Source organism: Sapajus apella, unplaced genomic scaffold (assembly GCF_009761245.1).
Source record: "Sapajus apella isolate SASKATOON/1434 unplaced genomic scaffold, GSC_monkey_1.0 scaffold54, whole genome shotgun sequence".
Classification (NCBI taxonomy): domain Eukaryota; kingdom Metazoa; phylum Chordata; class Mammalia; order Primates; family Cebidae; genus Sapajus; species Sapajus apella.
Window position 1 is genome coordinate 12,205,290 of NW_022436994.1, and position 23,864 is coordinate 12,229,153.

The following is a 23,864-nucleotide window of genomic DNA, read 5'->3' on the forward strand; positions in this document are numbered from 1 at the left end:
TAGAATGAGTATAGAAACTTGAATGGATTAAATACAGCACTAGAAATAATATTATAATTTATTCACACTTTGTTTCTTAACTCAAAATTATGAATTTAGACTCAGAACTTCTAAGTAGGACCTGAAATATAAATATTTTCGTTCCCTGAGTTGTCACGTAAAGGTCGTCTTATAGAATGTGCAGTTCCTGCATTGCATTTGTTTAATTCAAGTAATTTGAAAATTAAGAAACATTGGATATGAGGAAGCTTCCCTTTTCTTCTGAAAGTTATTCACTGAATTCACCAGGTCTTAGGCCCAGTAGACAACAGAAGTGTTGCTCTCTCTCCCTCTCTCAAATCATTTGAGAGATTTGTTAAGGTTAATCTCAAGAAGTAGAATGTTTTAGAAAAAATATCAGAGTGAGTCTGCTTTATTACCGAGATTATTTTGTGCATTGATGAAAGAACCTGAGTCTCTGCACACATAGTCGTATTTTGTATATGTATTTTTACCTCTTGGTCTCCTCTGTGGTTCCTGCCTTGCATTGTTGGCATCAGGGCTGGTCCTTTCCTAACTCAAGGAGGCACTATTGTAGTCTATGGGAACAAATGATGCCTGCTAGGATAAAAATAAGTACTAATTTTTAAAATTTTACTTGGAAATTCAGGCAATTGGCATATTATTGCCTACTACCCCAGAATACAATGGCATTTTCAAGTGACTACTTTCCACAGTAATAATGAAAATACTTTCTCTCTTGCATTTTGAGTGTGCGTTTTTTGTTTCTTAGTGTTAGAACTCAATTAAGCATGCGTCCTTTTTAGAAGTAGACGTGGTGTATTTGTGGAAACCCAAATTATAAAGTAGCTTTAAATTACATTTGATTTCATTCATTCTGGATTTTTCTTGGGAAAAAGAAATTTAGCCCTTACGTACAACCTTTCTGAGCCAAGGTTTTCTCATTTATGGACCAGTATGAATTGAATTTTGAACTGTCCTTCTGTTTCATACTGAGATCTGCAATTCATTTTCCAAAGCTGGGTCCTTGGTTACTAATCCATTGCAGTAATTAAGCCCCACCGATCTTGCCCGTCGAGCTGTGAGCTGCCCCTGCTTTGTGCCGTGGATGTGAACAGTACTGCACCCCAAGCCAGCTCACACAGAGGCTGTGGCATTTCACCATCCACTTTACTAATCCACTTTCGAAAACCAGCTTTTCTTCTTAGGGAAAATGAGCACTCATGTTCTGTTCTGTTCTGTCAGCTCTTTTTTTTTTTTTCTTTGTTGAACCAATGTGGCTCCTTCCAAGGCTGCCTAACACTCTCTGGACTCATTCCACCTAAGTAAGGAGAGCTGTTCTTCCCACTAAAAGTGGCCCACCTCCCTTCACCTCTGGGAGAGGACTCAGTACATGAAGATCATTAATATCAGCTGTGAAATAGAGTGCACTGGAAATAGGTAAGGCCTCGCCCCCATAATTATGGCTGCCTGTTCGGAATGAGAGCAGGGAGATGAGAGGCAAGTTTGGAGTATGAATAAATACACTTCTTCCCAGAGAGAAAAAGCTCTAAGAAAAGACATATCATTATGGTAAAAGCTTAGAGAAGTAAATAGTAAGTAGATGGCCAAGGCTACTACTGAGTTCCCCTCTCCCAAATTTAGCACATTGCTTGTCCTGGTACTGTCTTTACTGAGAGCTCATATACTTATTCCAAGGGAGCCTCTTCAGTGTAGCCACTTACTTAAAACTCTGTATTGGGCCTGTACAGGTAATAGTGATTTCTTTCGTTTCATTTTCAGGAAAGTTTCCAGTAAAATATGGAGATTTAGTAAAACCTTATAATTATACTTGGGGGCATAACTAGTTTGGAATATTTTAGTAGTGTAGCTTAAAATTAACAAAGGAAAGTTCTTTTCACCCCCAGTATTTGTACTTTACCATAAACATTATGGAGATTAATGAAGTGTAATGACATATCAAATTACAAACTCTAGCAAATACTGCAGCAAATATTAACGCACTCCCCACCCTCCCAAAAAAGAAAAAGAAAACATGAACTAAATTATAATTATATCTCTCAGGGTGAAGACTATCTGTGTATTTCTTTGCATTTACTGTACTAGGCTGAGCCCATGCTCTACATATAGTAGCTCCTAAATAAATATTATTTTTAATGATGGTGAAAATAATAGGTCACTGCTATTACCATCATTTTCTTTTGTTTTTGCTTGAGTGTGTCACCCACCTCATGCCAACAAGCTAGGATTCAAAAAACAAAAGCTCAGTGACTACTTTTGATAGAAGAGATTCTATTAAAAGTAGCTATTGCCCTGTCAGATGCTCTCCACTGTCAAATGGATTTCCTGATATTAAAGCAGTTACTGGTCCCCTTATGTGACTGAGTACTATTTAATGTATTGCTGCTTTCCAGATCCTACACATGGAATAAAAATGAATGAAATTAGCCATCTTAAATGAACAATTTAAGTACACAACAATATCAAAGATAAGGGCAAAAAAGAAATGGATAATTCAGATGGAAAAATGTATAATCATGACCATAGCTGACGTTTTTGAGTACTTACTATAGGCTGAGCACAATGTTAAAGACTTTATGTAGTCATCTCCTGTAATACTTGTAACAACTCTGTGCTGGAGTTATTACTATTAGTTTCATTTTAAAGATACGGAAATCTTGACACAGAGGAGCTACCTAGCTTACAAGTAGGTAGTGCCATTGTGTTAACCCAGGCGTCAGACTCCATACCAGTGAAAATGAAGACCACAGGCATGGCTGCGCTAGTTTCTACTTCCTGGTTGAGCACAACTATTTCTAACAGCACCTGATAGGAAGTTTTAAGTGTTACTGGCTGTCATTGTCTTCTGCACATTCCCAAGGTCAAATATGACAGGGCGTGGGAAGAGCCATTAAAAGCCATGTTCAGGCCTTTTGCCCTAATATGCCTGTTGATTAGCCCAAAAATGAGAAGCTTATTAGTCTTTGACTGTAGAATGTATGACACTAAACAACAGAGCAGTTTACATGTTCAGCCACAGGAGTGGTTTGGTAAATTGTGACTCATCACCTGGGTGGAGTGTTGACCAGTACTTAACAATCACATTTGAGAAGACTCTATTAGAACATTGGGTGGATAATAATTAGTGATTATAACGGTAGACCCAATAGAAGGGAAGCCATGTTGGACTAGATCACAATGTGTATCTGCCTGGAGCCTTCTTTCTTCAGATACCTATGGCTTGCTCCCTCCCTTCATACATTTCCCTGCTCAGTTTCTCCTTCTCAGAGAGGTCCTCTATGAACAACTATTTAAAACAGGGATTGGCAAACTATGGTCTACGGGCCACTTATGGTTCATGACCTGTTTTTGCCAATAAAGTTTTATTGGAACACAGTGACTCTCCTTGTTTAGTATTATCTGTGGCAGCTTTAGCAATACCAGGGAAGAGTTGAGTAACTGTGACAGAGAATATAACCTGAAATGCCTGAAAGATAAAGTTTGCCAACCCTTGGTCTAAAATAACACCCCTTCTGCATCCTCACTCTGTACTTCCTTCTCTGCTTTATTTTTCTTTTTCTATGAGCAATGCCATGTGTCATGTTTTCTACTTTTATGCTTTTCTACTGCTATTCTTCACATATTTCACTGTATATCATGTCAAACCAAAAAATAAGATAAGCCTTATTTTCTGGTTGTCATTTCTCATGATTAACTGAAAAAGTTTAAGGCCTGCCTAATTTTCAAGAACTACCTTTGGCCACCTAGATCATAGTTCCCTCATAGATATGAAAAGATGGTTGAGTTTCACTTCCCAAATTTCTAAAATTTTGATGAACTGGCACATAAATCCAAATCCACCAATACACGCTTTACTTTGCATTAAGAAACAACCACAAAACAGGTAAATTGTACTCAAAGGGCAGATACTCCTTTCTGTTTTGCAGTATTTCTAATGACTGAAATATTGAATTTGGTCCTTAGTTGCAGAGAAAGCAGGCCCTAATTATAGTGTATATTCAGAGAGTCTGAGTGCTAGCTTCTTGGATAAAATTCCTGTGTTCTTTGTGCTGCGCTCAGCAGCACGGTCCTGGGAGCAGATATTGACTGAGGTATTCACGTTCACTGAACCGGAAGCCGCCGACTCTATAGAGGCTGCTGTCAAACCTGTTGCGGGGGCCTGGGAGGTACTGGGCTGTAACAGACTTTTTTCTTTGAGTACAATGCTTCCACTCATGTTAAGCCTGGCTTCAAAGAAAACAGAAATTTACTGTCGTCATTTTATTTATTTTTTAAAAATATGTGTTTGAGAAAATCGAGCTTTAACAGAATTTGTCCGATGGGAAGATACTTTGAGGTTAGTTTTATATGACGAATACTCCCCAAACTGAAGCTGCCTGCAGCCCTTCCTATGTGGCTATCTCTCCCTCACTTAGGTAACAGAGCCGCACTTTTTTCACCTAAACAAAGACATGCCATTTCCTATAGCCACACTGCAAGCTGAGTTCATTTCAGACCTTTCCCCGGGGAACAAAGGCCAATGACACAGGGCTGCCTGTCACTCATTGTTGTTATTGTTACATCCCCATCCCTGCCCCAGGGAAAATCATACATCAGAAAATAAAATGTTAGCAGATACGTTTCCAGGAACCTGCTTGCTAACTTTTTGAATATTAAGTAACACATTACCAAGATTTTTGCATCTCCAGTGATCCAAGCAAACTAAACACACTAAAAGGAAAACGGAGGAGAGAGGTGGATTTGAACCTCATCCTCAGAGTCCTGAGAAAAAGTAGGTAACTTGTACGGAAACACGTTTGAAAAATGCAATCTTGGCCATTTTTAGTTTTGATGTGGTCTTTGTAAAAGGCAGACCAGAGCAGAAATGTGCATGATTATGTTGCAGTTCAGTACAAATTAACAAGGTAAATGGCTTGCTGGCCCGTGTTTGTCTCCTGTGCTGACCTAGCTAATTTGGTGACATTGCATCAATTTTTATAACTGTTGAAAAACATCAAGTGCAGTGCTAGAAATATACTCTGCCTCTTCTCTCTTGTGTGTGCACATGTACGTGCAGGAAGAAAATAATGCAGGGAGAATGGTCAGAGTGGCAGGAACTGCCTTATAGCATGTGAGTGCATTTCCAATGAAGATCCAAGTGAGAGTCTGCAACCCAAAGCCATAGGTTTTCTACAATCCCATCACCTAATATTTTGGCATATGCAGCATTTCGCATGTTTGTAAGTGACAGATATTTAAAACTTCCTTATGCAACTACAGGGAGGTTACAGATTCACTAAAAAGAAGTTCTCAGTTGAGACTCTTACAGGGAACAGAAGCCTAGCCCCAGACTAAAAATCTGAACTAATACCAAAATGAATTGTGTATACATTTGCCCTTGAAGGCACTCTCTCTCTTTTTTTTTTTTTTAAAGGTTCACCTGTACCCTCATTGCCAGGCATTACTTGTCAATTGTTCCCAAGGAGCCCCGTGCATACCATGGCCAAGTCCAGTACGGCCTGGATAGCCAGAGCCCAGCCGAAGGGAGTTATATTAACTGGACACAGTAAATGATTCCCTCAGGCCTTACAAGGTTAATATGTCTTCATTATCTGGGAACGAGTTATAGGTGAAACATGAAAACTGCCAATATTATTGTAAATACATTCAAAGAGTATCCAAATATTGCCAAGCTCACCGTAAGTGAATAGTATCTCTATCACCTGTTGGGGAGTGGGAGAGGGAAGCTCTAGGAGTTAAACTAATTGCCTCATTTGCAAAACAAATCACCAAACCATGTTGCTTGAATATGCTTTACATTTTTAAGATAGCATGGAAATAAACATTTCTAGTTTACTAAAATGCTTCTTGCTTCTGTTCAAAGCAATGTCTGGTTCCCCCACGGAGCAAAATCCCCGTATTCCTAGTGCCCATTGTTGTCACCATATACTATGCACTCTAGGGAAAGTTTTCAGGAACAAATTTAGAACTGTAAGTCAGTAACATAAGCAATCAGCCCTCTAAAGGGGACTCTGATTTTTCATATGTTATTTGCCAGGGATATAACAGATTAATAGTAGAATGATGTTAGATTATGTTAATGTTTTTATTACTTACCATGTTGTATTTATTTAAAGTAAGTGTCTTATGTTATTTTATATATCTTACTGTGTTACTATATATGTGTATGTACCCCTACAGCGCTCACTTCTGTCTGTGTTCCTTGTAGTACTCTAAGCCTGTCCTTGGGATTAGTCAACAAAAGACAGCATGGTCTTCCATCTTAAAGGAAGCAGCCAAGAGGGGAAAAAGAAGGTCAGCCTCAAGTATTTTAATCTTGTTTTAATGATCAAAGTCATTTCAGGGCTGCAGTGATACATGTAGTCATCGGATTGAGAGAAGAATAGTCCAAGTCAAGAGTCCACTGGAAATAGAATTGTGAGGCTGGAGCTGAGAGCAGAGGTGCAACCTTCTTCAGAAAGCCATGCTAGACTCCATTCTGCACAATTGCGGATGTTGTATACTGTTTGTGAGAGAGAATTTTCAAAGTGTAAATCCTTGAGCATTTCTGGAGTCTCTCTTCATCTTCTGGAATGTAGGGAGCAGGCGGTGGGACTGTGACCCAGGTGGTGGGTGCACTTCCAAAGGCCTTTTCGTGATCTGAAGTGCAATCCAGAGGTGCACTGCACCATATTTAATTTGTGTTAACCTCCCCACCTTTCCCCATCTTTAACCCAGACAAACAGGACTTCTTAGTTACTTAGGTTATTATTAGTGGCCGTTTCTTGGTGTTTGTTGGTGGAGGGAGTTGAGTTGGAAGTTCGGAGTTGTGCAAGTTGAATTGGAAGGAGCGAAAAGTAGAGTCCACCCCCTTCCCCCTGCGTGTATTGGAGAGAAACATCCTTCCTTGGTCTGTTTGCTTTGCAAGGGTGTCCTTTGATGAGGTCTTTGTCCTAGGCACCCACTGAAGTCTCAGTGTACTCAAGCTTTAGAAAAGCCTATTGGCCCTTCTTTGTTTTCTTTGTTGAACTGTTTATTTTGCTTTCTTCCCATGAGGTTCCCTGGCCTTGCTCTGACAACGCTTTTCTGCATGAATTACATTCCTCCGAGCCACAAGTCTCCTAATTCTTCCAGTCCATTTGATTCCGGCCTGCGTGATTAGTCCATGGCTTCGATCCGCTGTGGGTCTCTGCCAAGCAGAGTACTTGCTAAGTGCCCCTAACGTGGAGATGTAAAGACATTTTTTAACCTCATTAGTGAGGAGAGTAGTGCTTCATTCTAGTTTAATAACGTGGCTACTCTTGAATCATTACTAGCCTTAAAATCAGTGAAGGAGGCTACTAAGTCATTTGGTTTTCTTTCAGTGTGAATAATGCCGTTGAAGGAGGGTAGCTCAGGCTGTTACGCTCAAGCCCAAGTTAGTAACATAAATCATCCAGTGTAGGTGAGAGGGGAGCCCACTAGCTCCATTTGAGTTAAATTTACATATCTAAAGAATGTCAGTTTAATTTGCACAAAATGCATTGCTATATGTATAGAAATAATGAACAACAAAAACAAAATTATTCTAGTATCTTATAACCATTACATTTTCTTGTACCTATGTTATTTTTTGAAGTATGGTTTATGACTGGGACAGAAAGGAACAAGTTATAAATTATGAACAATGTTTTCTACCCTCTACTAACAAAGAGTAAATATTTTATTCTCTAATGCATTGTACCCTCAATGTAGATATTGGTAAAACATTGTGATATCTCTTAACAAAATTCAGCTGACTTAAAAGCAAAATTCTTATAAAGGGTCCGGTCAGCTGTTTTTGCTTGCCTTTTTTGTGCATGAGAATCTCGACTCTAATAAGCAGGTGGGGTGGATTGTAGCTAACCCAGGGTCTGCATTTATTGATAGTGTACCTGGGAAAAGTTTTAATAATAATTTGGGGCTTCCAAAAAGAGGACCAAAAAATTTGTCTGGAATGATTGAACACACAGTCTGTGATGAAAATGATACAATATAAATACTTATTTTTAACACAGAAGCTCTTCCTTAAAGAACTGGAGAAGCACCAAGCAGTGTGGTCAGGGCCTGGTTTCAGTGGTATCCTCTTCTCTTGCTGGGCCTGGCTGAATGAGGCTCTTGGTATTTGGCATCTGTGAGCCCCCAATGTGGCTGTGCATCACTGGGGCACAGACTGTTGTGAGGGTCTCTGCCAGTGTTCCATTTAGCAAATAAACACTTCACTGCAGGATCAAGCTGCTTCTTCACAGAGGGAGGATTTATCATGAAGATGAGAGTTAAACCTCTTTTGGCTAGAAGAGGCACTTCCTGCTTGGAGTTGGCTCTGCAAACAGATCCCCCAGTGAGCTGAAATGTAGCTTCCATAATACTTCCTGTGTAACACAACTAAACATCCCTCATGGATGGGACTGGATTATGGGTTTGCTGAATAGTTCCTCTGAGCACACGCCTTCCCCACCCAATAATACGTTGGTTACATTCACGCATGACAATGCTATTTGCTTGGGTTTCAAAGTGTAATTCCAGAAGACTCAAATATAGTGCTGTTGGCACATGGCTTCTGACGATCCTCTTTGTAAAACTAGTTAATCAGTTGTTTTCATAATAACCGTAGACCTCAGTGAGGTTCCATTCTCAACTCTGCTGCAAGTTAACCGGATCCTTGAGCAGTTTCCTTCACTTCTGCAGACCTTGTACAAAATAAAATAGTTGGATTAAATGATCCTTAAGATCCCTTCTAGTTCTTAACATCTCATAATTAGGGAAAATTTAAATTTGTTCATTGTTTTTTTCTAGTGTGTGGACAGTTCCAAGGGGATTCCATTAAAATGCTATAGCCCTAACACATGCATGCCCACATGCCATTTTTTTTTCCTCCTAAGCCGTAAAGTTTCTTGCCTGTTCTTTCCTTATGTGAAGCTCTGCTGAAAAAGTCTTGCCTGAATGCTGGTCATACCTCCCTCATTACTCTTTATACTCTCCAAGTGACGCTTTGTGTATACCACAGCCACCAGCGTGACCTACCATGACACTACAATTTGAATGTCAATTTAAATAGGTTCCTTTTGGAAGGTAAGGTAGCTAGAATAACCATATCATCCTTTTCTATTAAATACATCAATAATGCTAAACATACAAGTGTATTTAAGCATATATATACATGTGTATTTGGTTTGGGGTAGTTTTTCTTTGTGTTTAAAAGCATAGACTTAAACTCATAGACCAAGTTTGAATTCAGCTCAGATATTTACTGTCAGATTACTTAATCTGTCCAAGCCAGTTTCATCATTCAATCCCATTTTATATCAAGGATTCAGCAAAGGATCATATATATAGCACTTAACGTGGTGTCTGTCACAGCATAGGTATTTGACAAATGGCAGAATTGCCTGCTACATATCTATTACCATATTTAAATCATCTATTCTAAGAAGTACATCCCCTTTTCCATCTTTTAACATCTCTGAAATTGGGATGTATTTTACAATCTATAGTGTTTTACAATTGCTTATTGGTGAAGTGGCAGTCATGAGGAAGTTCCAGGTATCTTTTAATAAAATGATTTTACTTATATTTCCTTTTTTTGTGCATGTGCTAAAATGATATACGTTCAAAAAAATCTATGTCTGAATAATTCTAAAAGTGCTCTTTTAATAAGTAAAGTAAAAACCAAAAGGGATAGGGAACCATTATCTTTTTTTATTGGTATATGAAACAATTTTACATCTTTAGATCAGTAACGTCTTAGAGTTAAGGATATATAAATAGTATGTCATATATATTATGTGCATGTGTACGTATGTATTCAGTCAAAAAATTGATTCATTGTCAAGTTTTTTTCCCCTGAGAGCTCAGCCACATTTTCCTAACTGTGACAGTAATGGGCCTAGTTGCAAGAATGTAAAGTTAAAAATGTAAAGAGAATATTTTCAAAATGCTATTGCCTCCTAAACCTTACAAAATGAAAAACGAGCACTTCTTCAGCTTGGAACAGTTTATAAAGGAGGAAAGCATGTGTTGTGTGATGGTTATGCTGGTGTATTTGTGCAGATGCATAGCACAGGCTCTGAGAGGGTAAGACTTCATGATTAATGGTGTTTATTCTTGACAGAAGCCTCCTTTATTTATCTGCAATACAGTTTAGCGATTTTATCAGGCACCTGAATGAAAAATATTCAGTCATACCAATATTGCAGTGTAAATTGAGTAGAGTCACTTTTTATTATATCTTTCTGCCTTATCATCTGCACAGTAATTTTCTAGCAGAGGTTTGATATGGAAAGGCTGGATTTAGCTGTACTTGACACAAAGCCTCTTCAATTTCCCCTAAAAGTTCAGGCTGCTCTTAGAAATGTGTGTGTGTGTGTGTGTGTGTGTGTGTGTGTGTCTGTGTGTGTGTATAATATATAAACCCTCTCTCTTATCCAAGCAATTTCAGGATTTGAAAGAATAAAGATAAAATGCACAAACCTGGAAAGGAGAAATGTTGTTAATATAAAAACATCTAATAGCTGTGAACTCACTGGTAAAAGCTCCTTTAGTGTTGAAGCTTGTGGCTTAGTGCTGAACCTATTGCATGGCTATGTGGTCCCACTTTCTTCTAATCAATCACCATCCAAGTCTAATTAGCATAAAGCCAGACCCTATCATTTCTCCTGGGAGTAGTATCAAAGTTGAAGACCACAGTGGCCCAGAGAGGACATCAGTTGCTGGAATGTCCTCAAGATGCTGTTCTCAAGAAAGGAAAAAGAAGAGTTCTCATTTGTCGGATGCTCAAATGATGGATCACTAAATTGTAAACAAAAGTTTATTCAAGCAACAGACTTTATAACATGGTCAAAGCTAAGCAATGGCAGACAGGGAAAAATGGTTTGAATCATAGAAATCATTGGATTTTAGGAACAAAGGGGACTTTTAACCTTGTGAGTAGAATGGAGATCATGTACTCCAAAGTTGCTCATTTGACAGATGAAAACAGTGAAGCTCAAAAAGCTGTTTTTGATAAGACCATGGTTTTGTGCACAGGTTTTCCAAGGGCAATATGAACAAGTAATTCTTGCACATCATTTAGACATTTCCAGTCAGAATAATCTCTCCTCTCTCATGGTATCAGAAGACTTCCTTTCTCTCTGAAGAATGAACTGCAGGAGGAGAATTTGTGGCTCCTTGTCAAGTGGCCAGACTTATTTTCAGTCCTCCATGATGCTGTTCTCTATGTCTTGGGCAAAATTCCCTAAGGCCGTGATAATAAGACCCCTAAGAAAAGTATCCCTTTATGTAGAAGTTGATACTGTTTTTCTGTTGAATAATACAGACAAATAGTTCCCCAGCACACTACATGTACTCCTTTTCCATATATAATGTATTTTTGAAAAGTTAATACCCTTCAAGGGGATAAAGTTCTGAAATATTGTGAAGTATGCTGAGGACATAAAGTCTTAGTCACATAGAGTAGTCCTGCAAGCTCTACTTCCAGTTACATCCAAAGAGCCTGTCACTTCAAAAGGGCTCACTTTTCTCACCTCTGTTGGACCAATGGCCGTAGCAAACCTTGAAGATTTTATTCTGGAGAAGAGTTGTTGAGATCGTTAATGATAGTATCTTGGTTGGAGATCTCTGTATGACTTAAAATAAGGATGATTAAAAGAATGAGGGGGAAGTAGGAGAGAGATGTCAAGGTTCTAGGATAATTCAAAAAGTCTAATTAGAGGTTAACAGTAATAATAATAATTATGATGGGGATGATGATGAAACTAATATTGAAAAAGTCTTTATATGCTCGGCGAGGTGGCTTACGCCTATATTCCCAGCACTTTGGGAGGCCGAGGTGGGAGGATCATGAGGTCAGGAATTCAAGACCAGTCTGATCAATGTGGTGAAACTCCATCTCTACTAAAAATACAAAAATTAGATGGGCGTGGGGGTGCACAACTGTAGTCCCAGCTACTTGAGAGGCTGAGGCAGGAGAATCGCTTGAGCCCAGGAGGCAGAGGTTGCAGTGAGCCAAGATCATGCCAATGCACTCAAGCCTGGGAGACAGAGCGAGACTATCTTAAAAAAAAAAAAAAAAAGAAAAAGTCTTTATACTAGCTAGTAGAAGACAAGACTACTGTTGATAAAAGATTTATTCTGATTCTTGAGGTAGCCTTACCCTCTTCTTGTCTCAGAATTCTAGGTGCTTCCTGTCTTTGGTATAAATATCCTCCATAACACCTGCCCCACCAGACCCAACATTAAGCAAGGTTTAAATTGTTGGAACCTAACTTCATGTTTTCAATTAATTATATCCACCTAGTACCTGAAATCCACTGCAGGGAAAGTTCTCCCTTGAATAACAGATTCTGCCTTAGTGCTGCTGAGATTTTTAAAGTAGCTGTTTACCTTGGATTGTTGAAATTTCCATGTAAGTGATACAAGCATGAGCTGGTTTGTTTATAAATAAACATATCTAATTAATTCTCTTATATGTATGTTAGGATCATTTTTCCTTATACTTGGTGCGCGTTATGGCTTAGACTTAAAAGTTTCTGCAAAAGGAAACCATGATGGATTTGTTTCTGCATTGTTGGAAAATGTAGCACCTAGACAAACAAATGTCACTTATCCCGGGCACAGTTAGTTCATCTTAGAGGGATTTAGTTGTTTGACGAGCTATTCTTTCTACACTATTGTCTGTCAACATTTTTCTATTTTACCTTGTATATTCTTTCGGAAAGGATATTATTTTGCCTATTTGAGTACTGTTTTTAAGTTGGAATTGGTAATTCATCAAATTGCACCCATTCTAGAATCAGTAGAATTAGTGTAAAATAGAGAGAAATGTCACAGAAATCGAACTTATTTAAAAAATTTTGTTTTCTCTATTTTTTTAAAATATATTTTATTGTGTTTTAGGTTTTTGGATACATGTGAAGAACATGCAAGATTATTGCATAGGTACATACATGGCAATATGGTTTGCTGCCTTCCTCCCCATCACCTATATCTGACATTTCTCCCCATTTTATCCCTCCCCTACTCCCCACCTGCGGCTGCTCCTCCCCTATTTACCTGCCACAGACCCCAGTGTGTGATGCTCCCCTCCCTGTGTTCATGTGTTCTCATTGTTCCACACCTGCCTATGAGTGAGAACATGTGGTGTTTGATTTTCTGTTCTTGTGTCAGTTTGCTGAGAATGATAGTTTCCAGGTTCATCCATGTCCCTATAAAGGACACAAACTCATCGTTTTTAGGGTGTTTTCTCTATTTCTAAAGACAAAAGTTTTATTTCCTCATGGCAATGAAGTTGCTGAACTAAAACTACAGAATTATTATGCTCTCGAATTTACTTTGGGGAAAAAAATTCTCGTCATTTTAACTAACGTCAAATCAAATCACTCTATCTATTTGTTAGGAGAAAGGATGAGATGGGTGCTCCTAAATAATGCTGAAGTGACATCATAGCTGTACTCACCCTGGTCCCTGACAGCTCACTCCTTATCAGGTCCTCCAGGGAAATCGGTCCTCAAGAAGGCAATGGAAGCCAGGTGACTTTGGCCTTAACTAACCCAGAGCTTTAGTAATGGCAGCAGCAGCAGGAATGAAGGTGTTGGTTATAGGGGCCAACATTTGGTGAGAACTTACCATGTGACAGGCGCCAGGCTAAATGCTTTCTGTATCTTTTGCTGTTAAAAAGTAAGTGGTACAGTGCTGCTGCTTCTGTCTGGGCTTAAGTAGCTGGAGAGCCAAACAGGCTTTTAAAGATCTAGTTCACCCATTAGTCAAACCTAAGCCTGAGATCTTGCAACTGGTGTTAGAACAGCTGACTGAGTGCACAATTCCAGGTACAGGGAGCAGGAGGGTGAGATGGAAGCAGAGACTCCTTTGATCGTCTGGGCCTGGCTGAATTGGCCGTGGCCTGCTCCACTAGAGGAAAAGGGACCACCTAAGGGAAAAGACTTAGCTGCTCAAAGGTAACTACTTCTTATCTAAGGGGAAGAGGAGAGGAAAGGACAATATCTATGTGCATTCTTAATACAGACCAGTTAGGAAAATGTCTAGAAAACAGAGCCCCATCAGATGTCACACAACCCAACCAATAAAAGCAGCCCTCCATCCCTGATTCAACATGGCAGTAGCGGGTAGGAAAAGAATTGTAACTGGACATCTGAATGTCTCTGTTGACAGCTACAGCTGTTTCCTCATCAAGGTGGTATGTCTGTGGACATTGTAAAGATGGCCATAGCATATTAGTTCTTCTAACAGTGAGTTCTGACATTTATTTTTATTATATTAATTAATAATTAATAATTTGTGATTATTTTATAATTATAAGTAGAATATTATATTCATTCATACTTACTAATTCCATTTTATATTTATATAGTACATACATTATATATTAAAACATTTTATATAGTAGTTACTGGTTTTTTATCCTTCTTACCAAGTCTAGTAATCAGGGGAAGAAGATAAGAAACCGTCGTTTTCATTTATTAGACATTGAAGAAACAAGGATACCTTTGTGTGAACTATTTGGACTCAGTTTGGAGGATAAAAAAGTCTGTTAAAGTAATAATTTTAAATATAATGTGTATTCATGGAATTAAAATATTTAAAATGTATGTTATTTAAGAACAAGTTGGCATCTGCCATTTGGTTCAGATACACACTTTTCACCACTTTTTTCTGTCTTCTGTTCTTGATTCTACAGTGTGAGACACACATTGAGCTCTTTTTAAGCAAGGGTTAGTGGGATAGAACACAGTCCCATGCTATGAGATGTGGTCATTTAGCTCTCAAGTACATATTTTAACCAGTGGTATGTTCATTAAGATCTGTTTTTAATAACAGTGCATTGCACGTTATAATGACTGGAATGGACTTTCTTTTTAATTCGTTGACCTTGAAATTTTAATTTGTTAATATAGAGTTATATTTACAGTAGAGAGTAGAGACAAATTACATTGTGCTTTTCAGTCTTTCCTGGAAGGAATGAAATCAATTTCAGCTATAAACAATTGCATTGCTCTCATATAGTGATACTTGTATAACATTGTTTTGGTTGTTGGAAGGACATGACTAATGTCCTTGTATTTGTTTGGCCTCTCTCTTCACAAGAAGCTCCTTTGATTGGCTTAGCAGTAGCCTCAGCCCCCTCCAAAGTTAATACACAGATGTCCACCTTCCATAGCTTACTTCGAATTTAGACTGTTGTGTCAACTAGACTACTTTTGTTTTATAGCAGTAAATATGTTATTATTTATGGTACCTTTTAAAGCATCAATATTTTATAAGTTTTGAAAAATAAAAATGTATAACAATTTGATTTTCTGAATTTAATTGAAATGGTTGAAACCACTATGGGAAATCTCGATATATTTGGCATGTATCCTTTTAAAAAAATTATTGATGAATAATACAGAGAAAGGTACAGAAAATGTACACATGTAGCTCAGTAAATTATGATGAATGATCATGGAGTGGAAACTTCTAACCCCTTAACAGGTCTAGAAATAGAACATCCCTGCACTTTAGAAGCCATTCTTCCACACTCTCCACCCACCTGAAGGTAAACAGTATCCTGACTGTCCTAACACTGAAGTTGACTTTTGTCTGTTAATGAACTTTATATAAATGTTAATGAACATTATATTCTTTAGTGCCAGCGTCCTTCTTTGTTTAGTTTATTTTTATTTTTATTTTTTTCTGATGAACTTCCCATTTTCTTTATTACATATTTTTTATTTCGATAGCTTTTGGGGGTACAAGTGGTTTTTTGTTACATGGATGATGTGTATAGTGGTAAAGTCTGAGATTTTAGCACACCTGTGACACCAGTAGTGTATATTGTACCCATTGTGTAGTTTTTTATCCTTTATTCTCTCCCACTGCCTCCCCTGCCCCCTGCTGCCTTTGAGTCTCTAAAGACCTTTCTACCAATCTGGGTGTATGCCCTCACCTACCCATAGCTCAGCTCTCAGTTGTAAATGAGAACATATGGTATGTGATTTTCCATTCCTGAGTTACTTCACCTGGAATAATGGCCTCTAGCTCCATCCAGATTGTTTCAAAAGAAATTCTTTCATTCTTTGTTATGTGTGCCAGGATTCTTCTATCCATTATTATGTTTGTGAGATTTTTTATGTTGTAGTTTGTTCATTTTCATAGCTGTTTATTATTTCATTATATGAATTATTTGTCCATTCTGCTGTTCATAGGTATTGGTTATTTCCAGTTTTTAAGTGAATATTGCTGCTATGATTCTTTGAGTACATGGCACTTATGCACACATGATTGTCTCATACATTCCAAGGAAAGGGATTGCTGGATTATACGGTAAGAATTTATGCGTGTACCTGATGCCTGACTGTTTTCCAAAGAGGTAGTGCCAGCTTGTGCTCACGTTGAAAGTTCCCGTTGGCCCAAATCCTCATCAACATTTATCACTGTCAGACATCTTAATTTCAGACACTCTAGTGGATGTTTAATGATAACTCATTTTGGTTTTAATTTGCACTGCACTCTAAAAGATGTTTATGGACAGTTAGTTAAAAGAGAATAGAAAAAACGTATCATATTAAGAAAGTATAATTCAAAACACGTGATTTTTACTTTGAATAGGTAAGAAGTGCGTAAGACCTGAGAAAATGCTGGAAGTAATTATGTTAAAATGTTGACATGGGTTAGATTTGAATAGTTTGGATATAGTAAATGGCTACTTTTAAAAAATAATCACTTGAATTTTTCATTCATGGAATATGAAGTTTTTTTTAATACTCAGACATGAATAGAAAATAAATATAAGAAACTTATTTACAAAAATCTCTTGAAGTAATGTTTCATCATTAAGGCAAATATTTCTTTTTCCTTCTCTGTCTTCAGAAAATTCAGCCTTAGCCCTTCAATTCTTCATATAAGAAAATACTCATCACCTTAGCATTAATGTGTAATTCTAGCACTCACCTTTAGTGGCTGCTTCCATTCAAATCATATTTACTGGTTCATAGTCCATATTTTTCATGACCCAGATGCTTTTGGGAACATTCTGTGAATGCTTTTTGGCTGTGTCACTCATTAGGTCACATCCACGCATACACACTTCTTTTGAGTGTAGCCTTTCCCCTCATTTGACTGTAGGCTGTTTTAGAGAAGGGGCTGTGAGACCGTGTATCATGCTCCTTGAAATCTCTCTCAAGTGCAGAAATCATAGTGGATTCTTAGGAAATGAATTTGCAAAAAGTGTTGGATTAGTCCATTTTTGCGCTGCTGATAAAGACATGTCTGAGACTGGGCAATTTATAAAAGAAAGAAGTTTAGTGGACTTACAGTTCCACATGGCTGGGAGGCTTCACAATCATGGTGGAAGGTGAAAGCCACGTTTCACATGGCGGCAGACAAGAAAAGAGAGCCCTTGTAGGGAAACTCCCCTCTATAAAACCATCAGATCTCCTGAGACTCATTCACCATCAGAACAGACCCGCTCCCATGATTCAACCATCTCCCACAGGGTCCCTTCCACAACACATGGGAATTCAAGATGAGATCTGGATAGAGACAAAGCCAAACCATATCAAATGTATATCCAATGAAGACATCATTGAAATGTTCATCTGTGTGGTTATACGTGTAGTTTTTAAAAATTAAAATCCAAAATGGTAAATTTATAAAAAGCATACACCAATTAAAAATTCATGGAAAAGTATTTCATAGCTACAAGATGATAAAAACAGGATTGGAAATGGAATCATTTTATCAAGGAGGGGCCTGGGGGGCTAATGGAGTGGATATAAGTACAGAGGTGCGGGTAGGATTAAGGAGACGAACAAGTAATAGTAAAGCACCTAGTACAGTTGAATTTGGAGTGAAAAAGTGATTCAGTGAGGGCTGCAGCAGTAGAGGAGGGGCTCATCCGCCAGGAGCAGTGACCTTGGGGGAGCAATGCCATACTGCAGAGCCACAGCTAGCGAGAGCGAAAAGGGGACTTGTTTTCCCCTACTGCCAACTCCTGCCGTGCTTCCCTTAAGTGGAAACTGGAAGGAAGGTGAGCCAGCTGATTCAGACCTTAAAGACCACCTCCACCCTCCACAGGCCGTGGCCCTGGGGAGGTGGAAGAGCAAATGGAAAATAACCACCATAACCATCGGCACCTTTCAGGGTCACGTGGTGTTTCTAGGGCAGAGGTTATCCAGAAGCTTACTTTGCATAGAGGAATAAACAAAATGTAGGATTGTGCAAATTGATGACAGTGTCTACTGTTTCACTCTGAACATTTTAGATATTTGTTTTCTTTAGAGTATGGAAAGGAAAAAATACATAGATATTTATAATAATATAAATATGTGTATTTGAGGCAAGGTTTCACTCTGTTGCCCAGGCTGGAGTACAGTGGTGCAATCATGGCCCGTTGCAGCCTCAATCTCTCAGGCTCAAGCAATCCTCCTGCCTCAGCCTCCCAAGTAGCTGGGACTATAGGTGTGTGCCACCATGCCAGTCTAATTTTTTTATTTTTTATTTTTCTAGAGATGGGGTCTCCCCATGTTGTTCAGATTGATCTTGAACTCCTGGGCTTGAGTGATCCTCCAGTTTAGCCTCCCAAAGTGCTGGGATTACAGGCAGGAGCCACTGCCCTGGGGCAAAAGCAAACTTTTTAATTAAAAATTTTGATTTATTAAAACTGTCTATTGAATAATTAATTGGTTAAAATGCATTAAAAGGGATAACTATCTTCTGTTCTCTATTAGACCACCGCTCAAGAAGGATGTCTACTTGTTATATAAAAAAATCAAACAAAAAATAAGCTTATGTAAAAAACCAACGTATTTCAGTCTTCTAGTAGTTGGAGCCATCATTCAGAGATGGGGGAGATATGTGTACAGTGTCCCAAGCAAATTGTAATAATCTGGCATATAAACCTTGTTTAATGCTCTCATAATGGGTAATGCAAATGATTAAACACTGTGATTTTAATCTTGCCATTTTAGCAACCCAGTAAGATAGATGAAAAGGCAGTAATGCATTAGATTATATAATAACATTTCATTCTAACTAAGAAGTCCAGTTATTCTCTGCAACCTGTTTTTATTTTTAAGGTTATTGTAGTATATTGTTAAAAATGCTGTGATAAGAATCCTCTACTCTTTTCATTGTAATCTATTTTCATGACCATATAAAAATTATTTGGAAGTCAAGTTATCTACACAAACAGAAACAACGTTATATTGTTTTATTGTCTTTTGGTAGAAGATCGAAACAATTCCTGCCTTCTATTAGAAATTGTATTTCACATACAGTTGTCCAATTTCCACTGGGCAATATGGAAACAAAATGCCAGTGACTCATTAGGTCTTCACCGTCTTGGAAGACAAATGGGTAGAAACAGCGTAAGGGGCCTTCCTTATCCCTGAGTGGACACAGAGGCCTTGCATACAGGAGCCAGGATGCAGAGATAATGGAGCAAGGCGCCTCTTCCCAGCCATGCCCTGCAGCCCCGACAACCCTCTATAGTTTGGGAATCTCTGGTGCCCAGAGAGTAGTTTGTCAGATTTAGTTTTGAGGGCCACTGGTATATTTCTATACTCTTTTGCTGCAACTTAAGTAGCATGGAATGTCTGCTCTTGGACCAGTTCTGAATGTCATTGTTTTTCTCAGAATGTTTGTGTGTTGTTTTGGTTCTTCTCTCCATGGTTTGTGTTTATCTCCAATGACTGAGCCACAGACAGTCCCAGGACAGAGAGAAGGTGGACAGCCACAATGACGGAAAGCAGCGATCTTCAGTTCATTTCTGTGTGTATCTACTAAAAATGTACATCAAGGAGACACCTATAATTTTTTCCTGGCACTACTTTTAATCCTTAAATGAAGGTTTTTAACAAGCTTGACAAATATTTACCAGGCCAAGTTTATGGTCGTTTGTAGGAAAATATATGTCATTTATATGGGAAATTTTGTGGCTGCCTTCTCCATACCTCCCCTGTCCTTTTCCTTCAGTGGAATTCAGCTCTCCTCTGAATAATAATCCTGAGTGTCCCCCACACAGCACTGAACACACGTCTGCCTGTTAAATTTAAGGAGCTTAACCTCCCAGATTTGCTTTCAAGTTAAAAGCACAATAACTGGGCCAGGTGCAGTGTCTCATGCCTGTAATCCCAGCCCTTTGGGAGACCGAGGTGGGTTGGATCATCTGAGGTCAGGAGTTTGAGACCAGCCTGATCAACATGGTGAAATCCCATCTCTACTAAAAAGACAAAAAATTAGCCAGGCATGGTGGCACATGTCTGTAAGCCCAGCTACTTGGGAGGCTGAGGCAGGAGAATTGCTTGAATCTAGGAGGTGGAGGTTGCAGTGAGCCGAGATCATGCCATTGCACTCCAGCCTGGGCAACGAGCAAAATTCCGTCTCAAAAACAAAACAAAACCCCACAATAACTGACAAATGATCTAGCTGCCAAGAATTTGAAGGTGGCTCTGTTAGGTAGGGTTAAAAGCACCTTTATTTAAAGACAGTTTACATCTGTCAGGAGACTGTTTGGCTATTGTAGTTCAAGTTTGGGTGCTCAGCTTTGTTTGCTTAGAAACTCATTTTTGTGACACTTCAGCACTAGAGAAATACGTTAACCCAGCTCACAAGAGCCTGATGTGGAAACAGAATTAATAAGTGACCAAACTTCAGTGAGAAACTGAATACCAGCCACTGCTCTGCTAGGGAGCAAATTGCCATTTGGACTTTTTTTTTTTCCTGAGTTTAGAGTCAGAAGAAAAGAAGTGTTCTTGGCTGGTTCTGCAAGATCATCAATAACCACAGCACTTAGGCACACTGTGTTCCTGCCTTTACACACAGGATTCCAGCCCTCACAGCAGCCCCTGGAGGGAGCTGTGATTATTTCAATTTTGTGTATAAGGAAACTGATGCTTGAGATGCTTGAATGAGGGAATAAGTGCGGAAACCTGAATTCAAATCCCATTCCTTCAAAGCCCTTGCATTTGATTACTGAGTTCATTTTTTTAACCACCTTGTGTGACTTCATGATTTAGCTAAGGGAGGTCCTGGAAAATTCAAGGAGGTGCCTCCAAGGTGCTGTCAGGGAGGGGAGCAAAGCCAACTAGTGTGATCGGATTTGCTACGGAAAGGGGATTTCTCTACACAAAAAGCCTGCACACAGACAGATGTTTATAGCAGCTTTCTTCATAATTGCCAAAACTTGGAAGCAACCAAACTTTCCTTCAGTAAGTGAATGACTAAATAAGCTATTCCATGCAATGGAATATTATTCAGTACTGAAAGGAAATGAGCTTTGAAAAGATATGGAGGGAACTTAAATGCATAGTACAATCAAAAGGGGCCAATCTGTAAAGTCTACATTCTGTATGACATTCTGGAAAAGGCAAAACGATGGTAAGGGTAAAAAGATCAGTGGTTTCCTGGGGTTAGGGGCTGGGAAAAGGAAGAAGGGAAGAATTGGTGAAAGCGGATTTTTAGGACAGTGAGACTCCTCAATATGAGACTGTATACATTTGCCCAAACCCATAGAAAGGATAAGACCAAGAGTGAACCCTAAACTGTGGACTTTGGATGACGATGATGTGTCAATGTAGGCTCATTACTCGTAACAAATGTAGCACTCTGGTGGGAGATGTTGATAATGGCAGGAGGCTATTTATATGTGCAGGCAGGGTACATGGGAAATCCCTGTCCTACAGCTCAATTTTGCTATGAATTTAAATTGCTGTAAACAAAGTCTTAACAAAAATAATGTCTTAATATTTCAATATTTGAAATCACATAGTATGCTGCATTTGCTACCTCTACTATGCATGTATGTATGTTTATATGTGTGCATATAACTATATGCATTTACACATATGTATATAAATATGTTTCTGTATATGTGTATTACTGGTGGAGTATGTTAGCACAGTGTGTGATGTGTATGCCACATGTGATTTTACATATATGGATGTATGTGTATATTTATATACATGTGTGCATATGTGTTGAGACTTCAGTATATACTAGGCTCAGTACATGAGACTTTATTCATTTCAATTTCCCAAGACTCCCACAGTGTTGTTGTCTTCCCCATTGGACCTTTAAGGACAAGGAGAAGATGGGTATGAAGGCTGAGGTCCACCCACATTGGGTCCCACTGCTTGGATTCACCTGTATCTAGAATTTCTGGTGACCCCCTTATGACTGCCTGATACATCTGTATCTAGAATTCCTGATGACCCCTTGCTGCATAACTTTTATTAAACACTTTTCTCTTCCTATACTGGGAGCAGATGGCCTTTGATTACTAGATAGTTTGTTTCTTTACAGCAGTTGATTAACTTCCAGCTTTCTTATTTGCATTCCTGTCTAAAAACATGTCTAGGCACCCTGTTTGGAAATAGGTGATCTCATATCTCCTCAGCTGCATCTCTCTGGAAGGGACACATTTGAACGAGACCTTCATGATAGTTGGCTGAAGTTTCCTGACTTTATCATCAAATCCTGGAGGAACTCTCCTTTCCACTGTTGCTTCTTAGCAGTGTGTAAAAGAACCATAGAGCCCTGTGCCTCTGCCAGGGAAGATATGACCAGGTCATGGAGACTCACTTGTGGGAAGCTGGTTTAGTAGATACCTTCAGTGTCCTGGTAGGATGGGCATGAATCCAAGTGGCATCAGACTTGATAGACTTTCTTGTAAGGAGAAAACAGCCTCATAGGCTTTCTTTGGGGTTAATGAAAGCCTCCATAATTTTTATGTTTTTCTAGATGCTGATTAGCTTTCCTGTGTATAATTCTTCAAAATAAAATTAGGACCTCTAGGGTTATTCTTACTACTCATCTCAACTCCAGAATTTTAGAGAAATAATGGTTCCAATCTTTGAGTAAATCAAGAAAAGCCATTATGAAATGCCATTGCCCACCCTGTTGTTTAGTTCATATTGCTCAGACCGAGTTATTCCTGGATCACAAAAGCTGGCCCAGGAGGCATCATCTCCTGGCTTTCTGAAATGGCTTTTCTGCATCCTGGGACACCAGTCCCTCAGTGGAAATCTATAAATAAGTGAAGAATGAATGAATGAACGGATTAGAGCATCCCCTGTACTTTCTAAGGTAGCAAACACATCTAAATATGGTATAAGATTTTACCAATGACAGACATGTCTAACTGGAGCTTAGGGGCTGTGTTAACAAACGACAGAAAGCTAACTTGTTTTGTAGTAAAGAGCTAAAATAGGAAAGACTAATAGGTTATGAGTATTTCTATTTAAACAAGCCATTTTACTAATTTCTGATTGGGTATGAAAGCCTCAAGTTGTTTTGAAAAGAAATGGTTATTTGCTGGTGGTAATTTCTTACTCCTCCCACATGTAAATTTAGAAAACTTTGGATTTTTATTTTGCTTCCCCAAAGTAGCATCTGAGTAACAAATTTAAAAGCCTCATTTTTTTTTAAGTTCAAGATCAAAAAAGAGTCAGAAGGAGAAAGTGAGAAAACCCACCCCCACTGCCATATTTCAACTTCTTTTATTTTCTACTGAGAGAAAATTCATTATCTGATCTTTGATTTCATTTATTTCAGTGCCTGCACTGTGCACTTAGTGGAGCTGGCTTCTACCAAGATTATATTCTGACAGGGTGATGGGGGCCGAGGCTATGGGTGAGCGTTTGCTTTACAAGGAGAAAATGTTTCCCCCTCCCTTTCTTTTCACTCCTAATGCCAGTGGTGGAAGAGGAATTTGCTGTTCTCAGTTGATCTGCCTCTATCAGGGCTTCTCCTTTGTATGGCTGCACCCCCTGTGAATGAGGAAAAGGGGGAACACAAGTGTTTAACCTGTCAGAGCCAGTTCCCTGATTGTCCACAGCCAATGTTCTCTGTTA

At 38.7% G+C, this 23,864-nt stretch overlaps 1 protein-coding gene and 2 long non-coding RNA genes across 8 annotated transcripts in view; 2 read left to right on the top strand and 1 right to left on the bottom strand.

Moving 5' to 3' along the window:
* The window catches only part of GLI3 (GLI family zinc finger 3), a 277,297-nt gene that overhangs the window by 164,010 nt on the left and 89,423 nt on the right, over positions 1-23,864 (top strand). The gene's annotated exons all lie outside the window — the stretch shown is intronic.
* LOC116527411 lies at positions 444-23,041 on the top strand. The gene is made up of 3 exons (XR_004258535.1): positions 444-453; positions 7,735-7,740; positions 21,162-23,041. It is a non-coding gene; the product is annotated as an uncharacterized LOC116527411 (long non-coding RNA).
* LOC116527410 lies at positions 5,354-21,244 on the bottom strand. The gene is made up of 3 exons (XR_004258534.1): positions 21,160-21,244; positions 18,721-18,723; positions 5,354-5,364 (listed from the first exon to the last, which is right to left on the bottom strand). It is a non-coding gene; the product is annotated as an uncharacterized LOC116527410 (long non-coding RNA).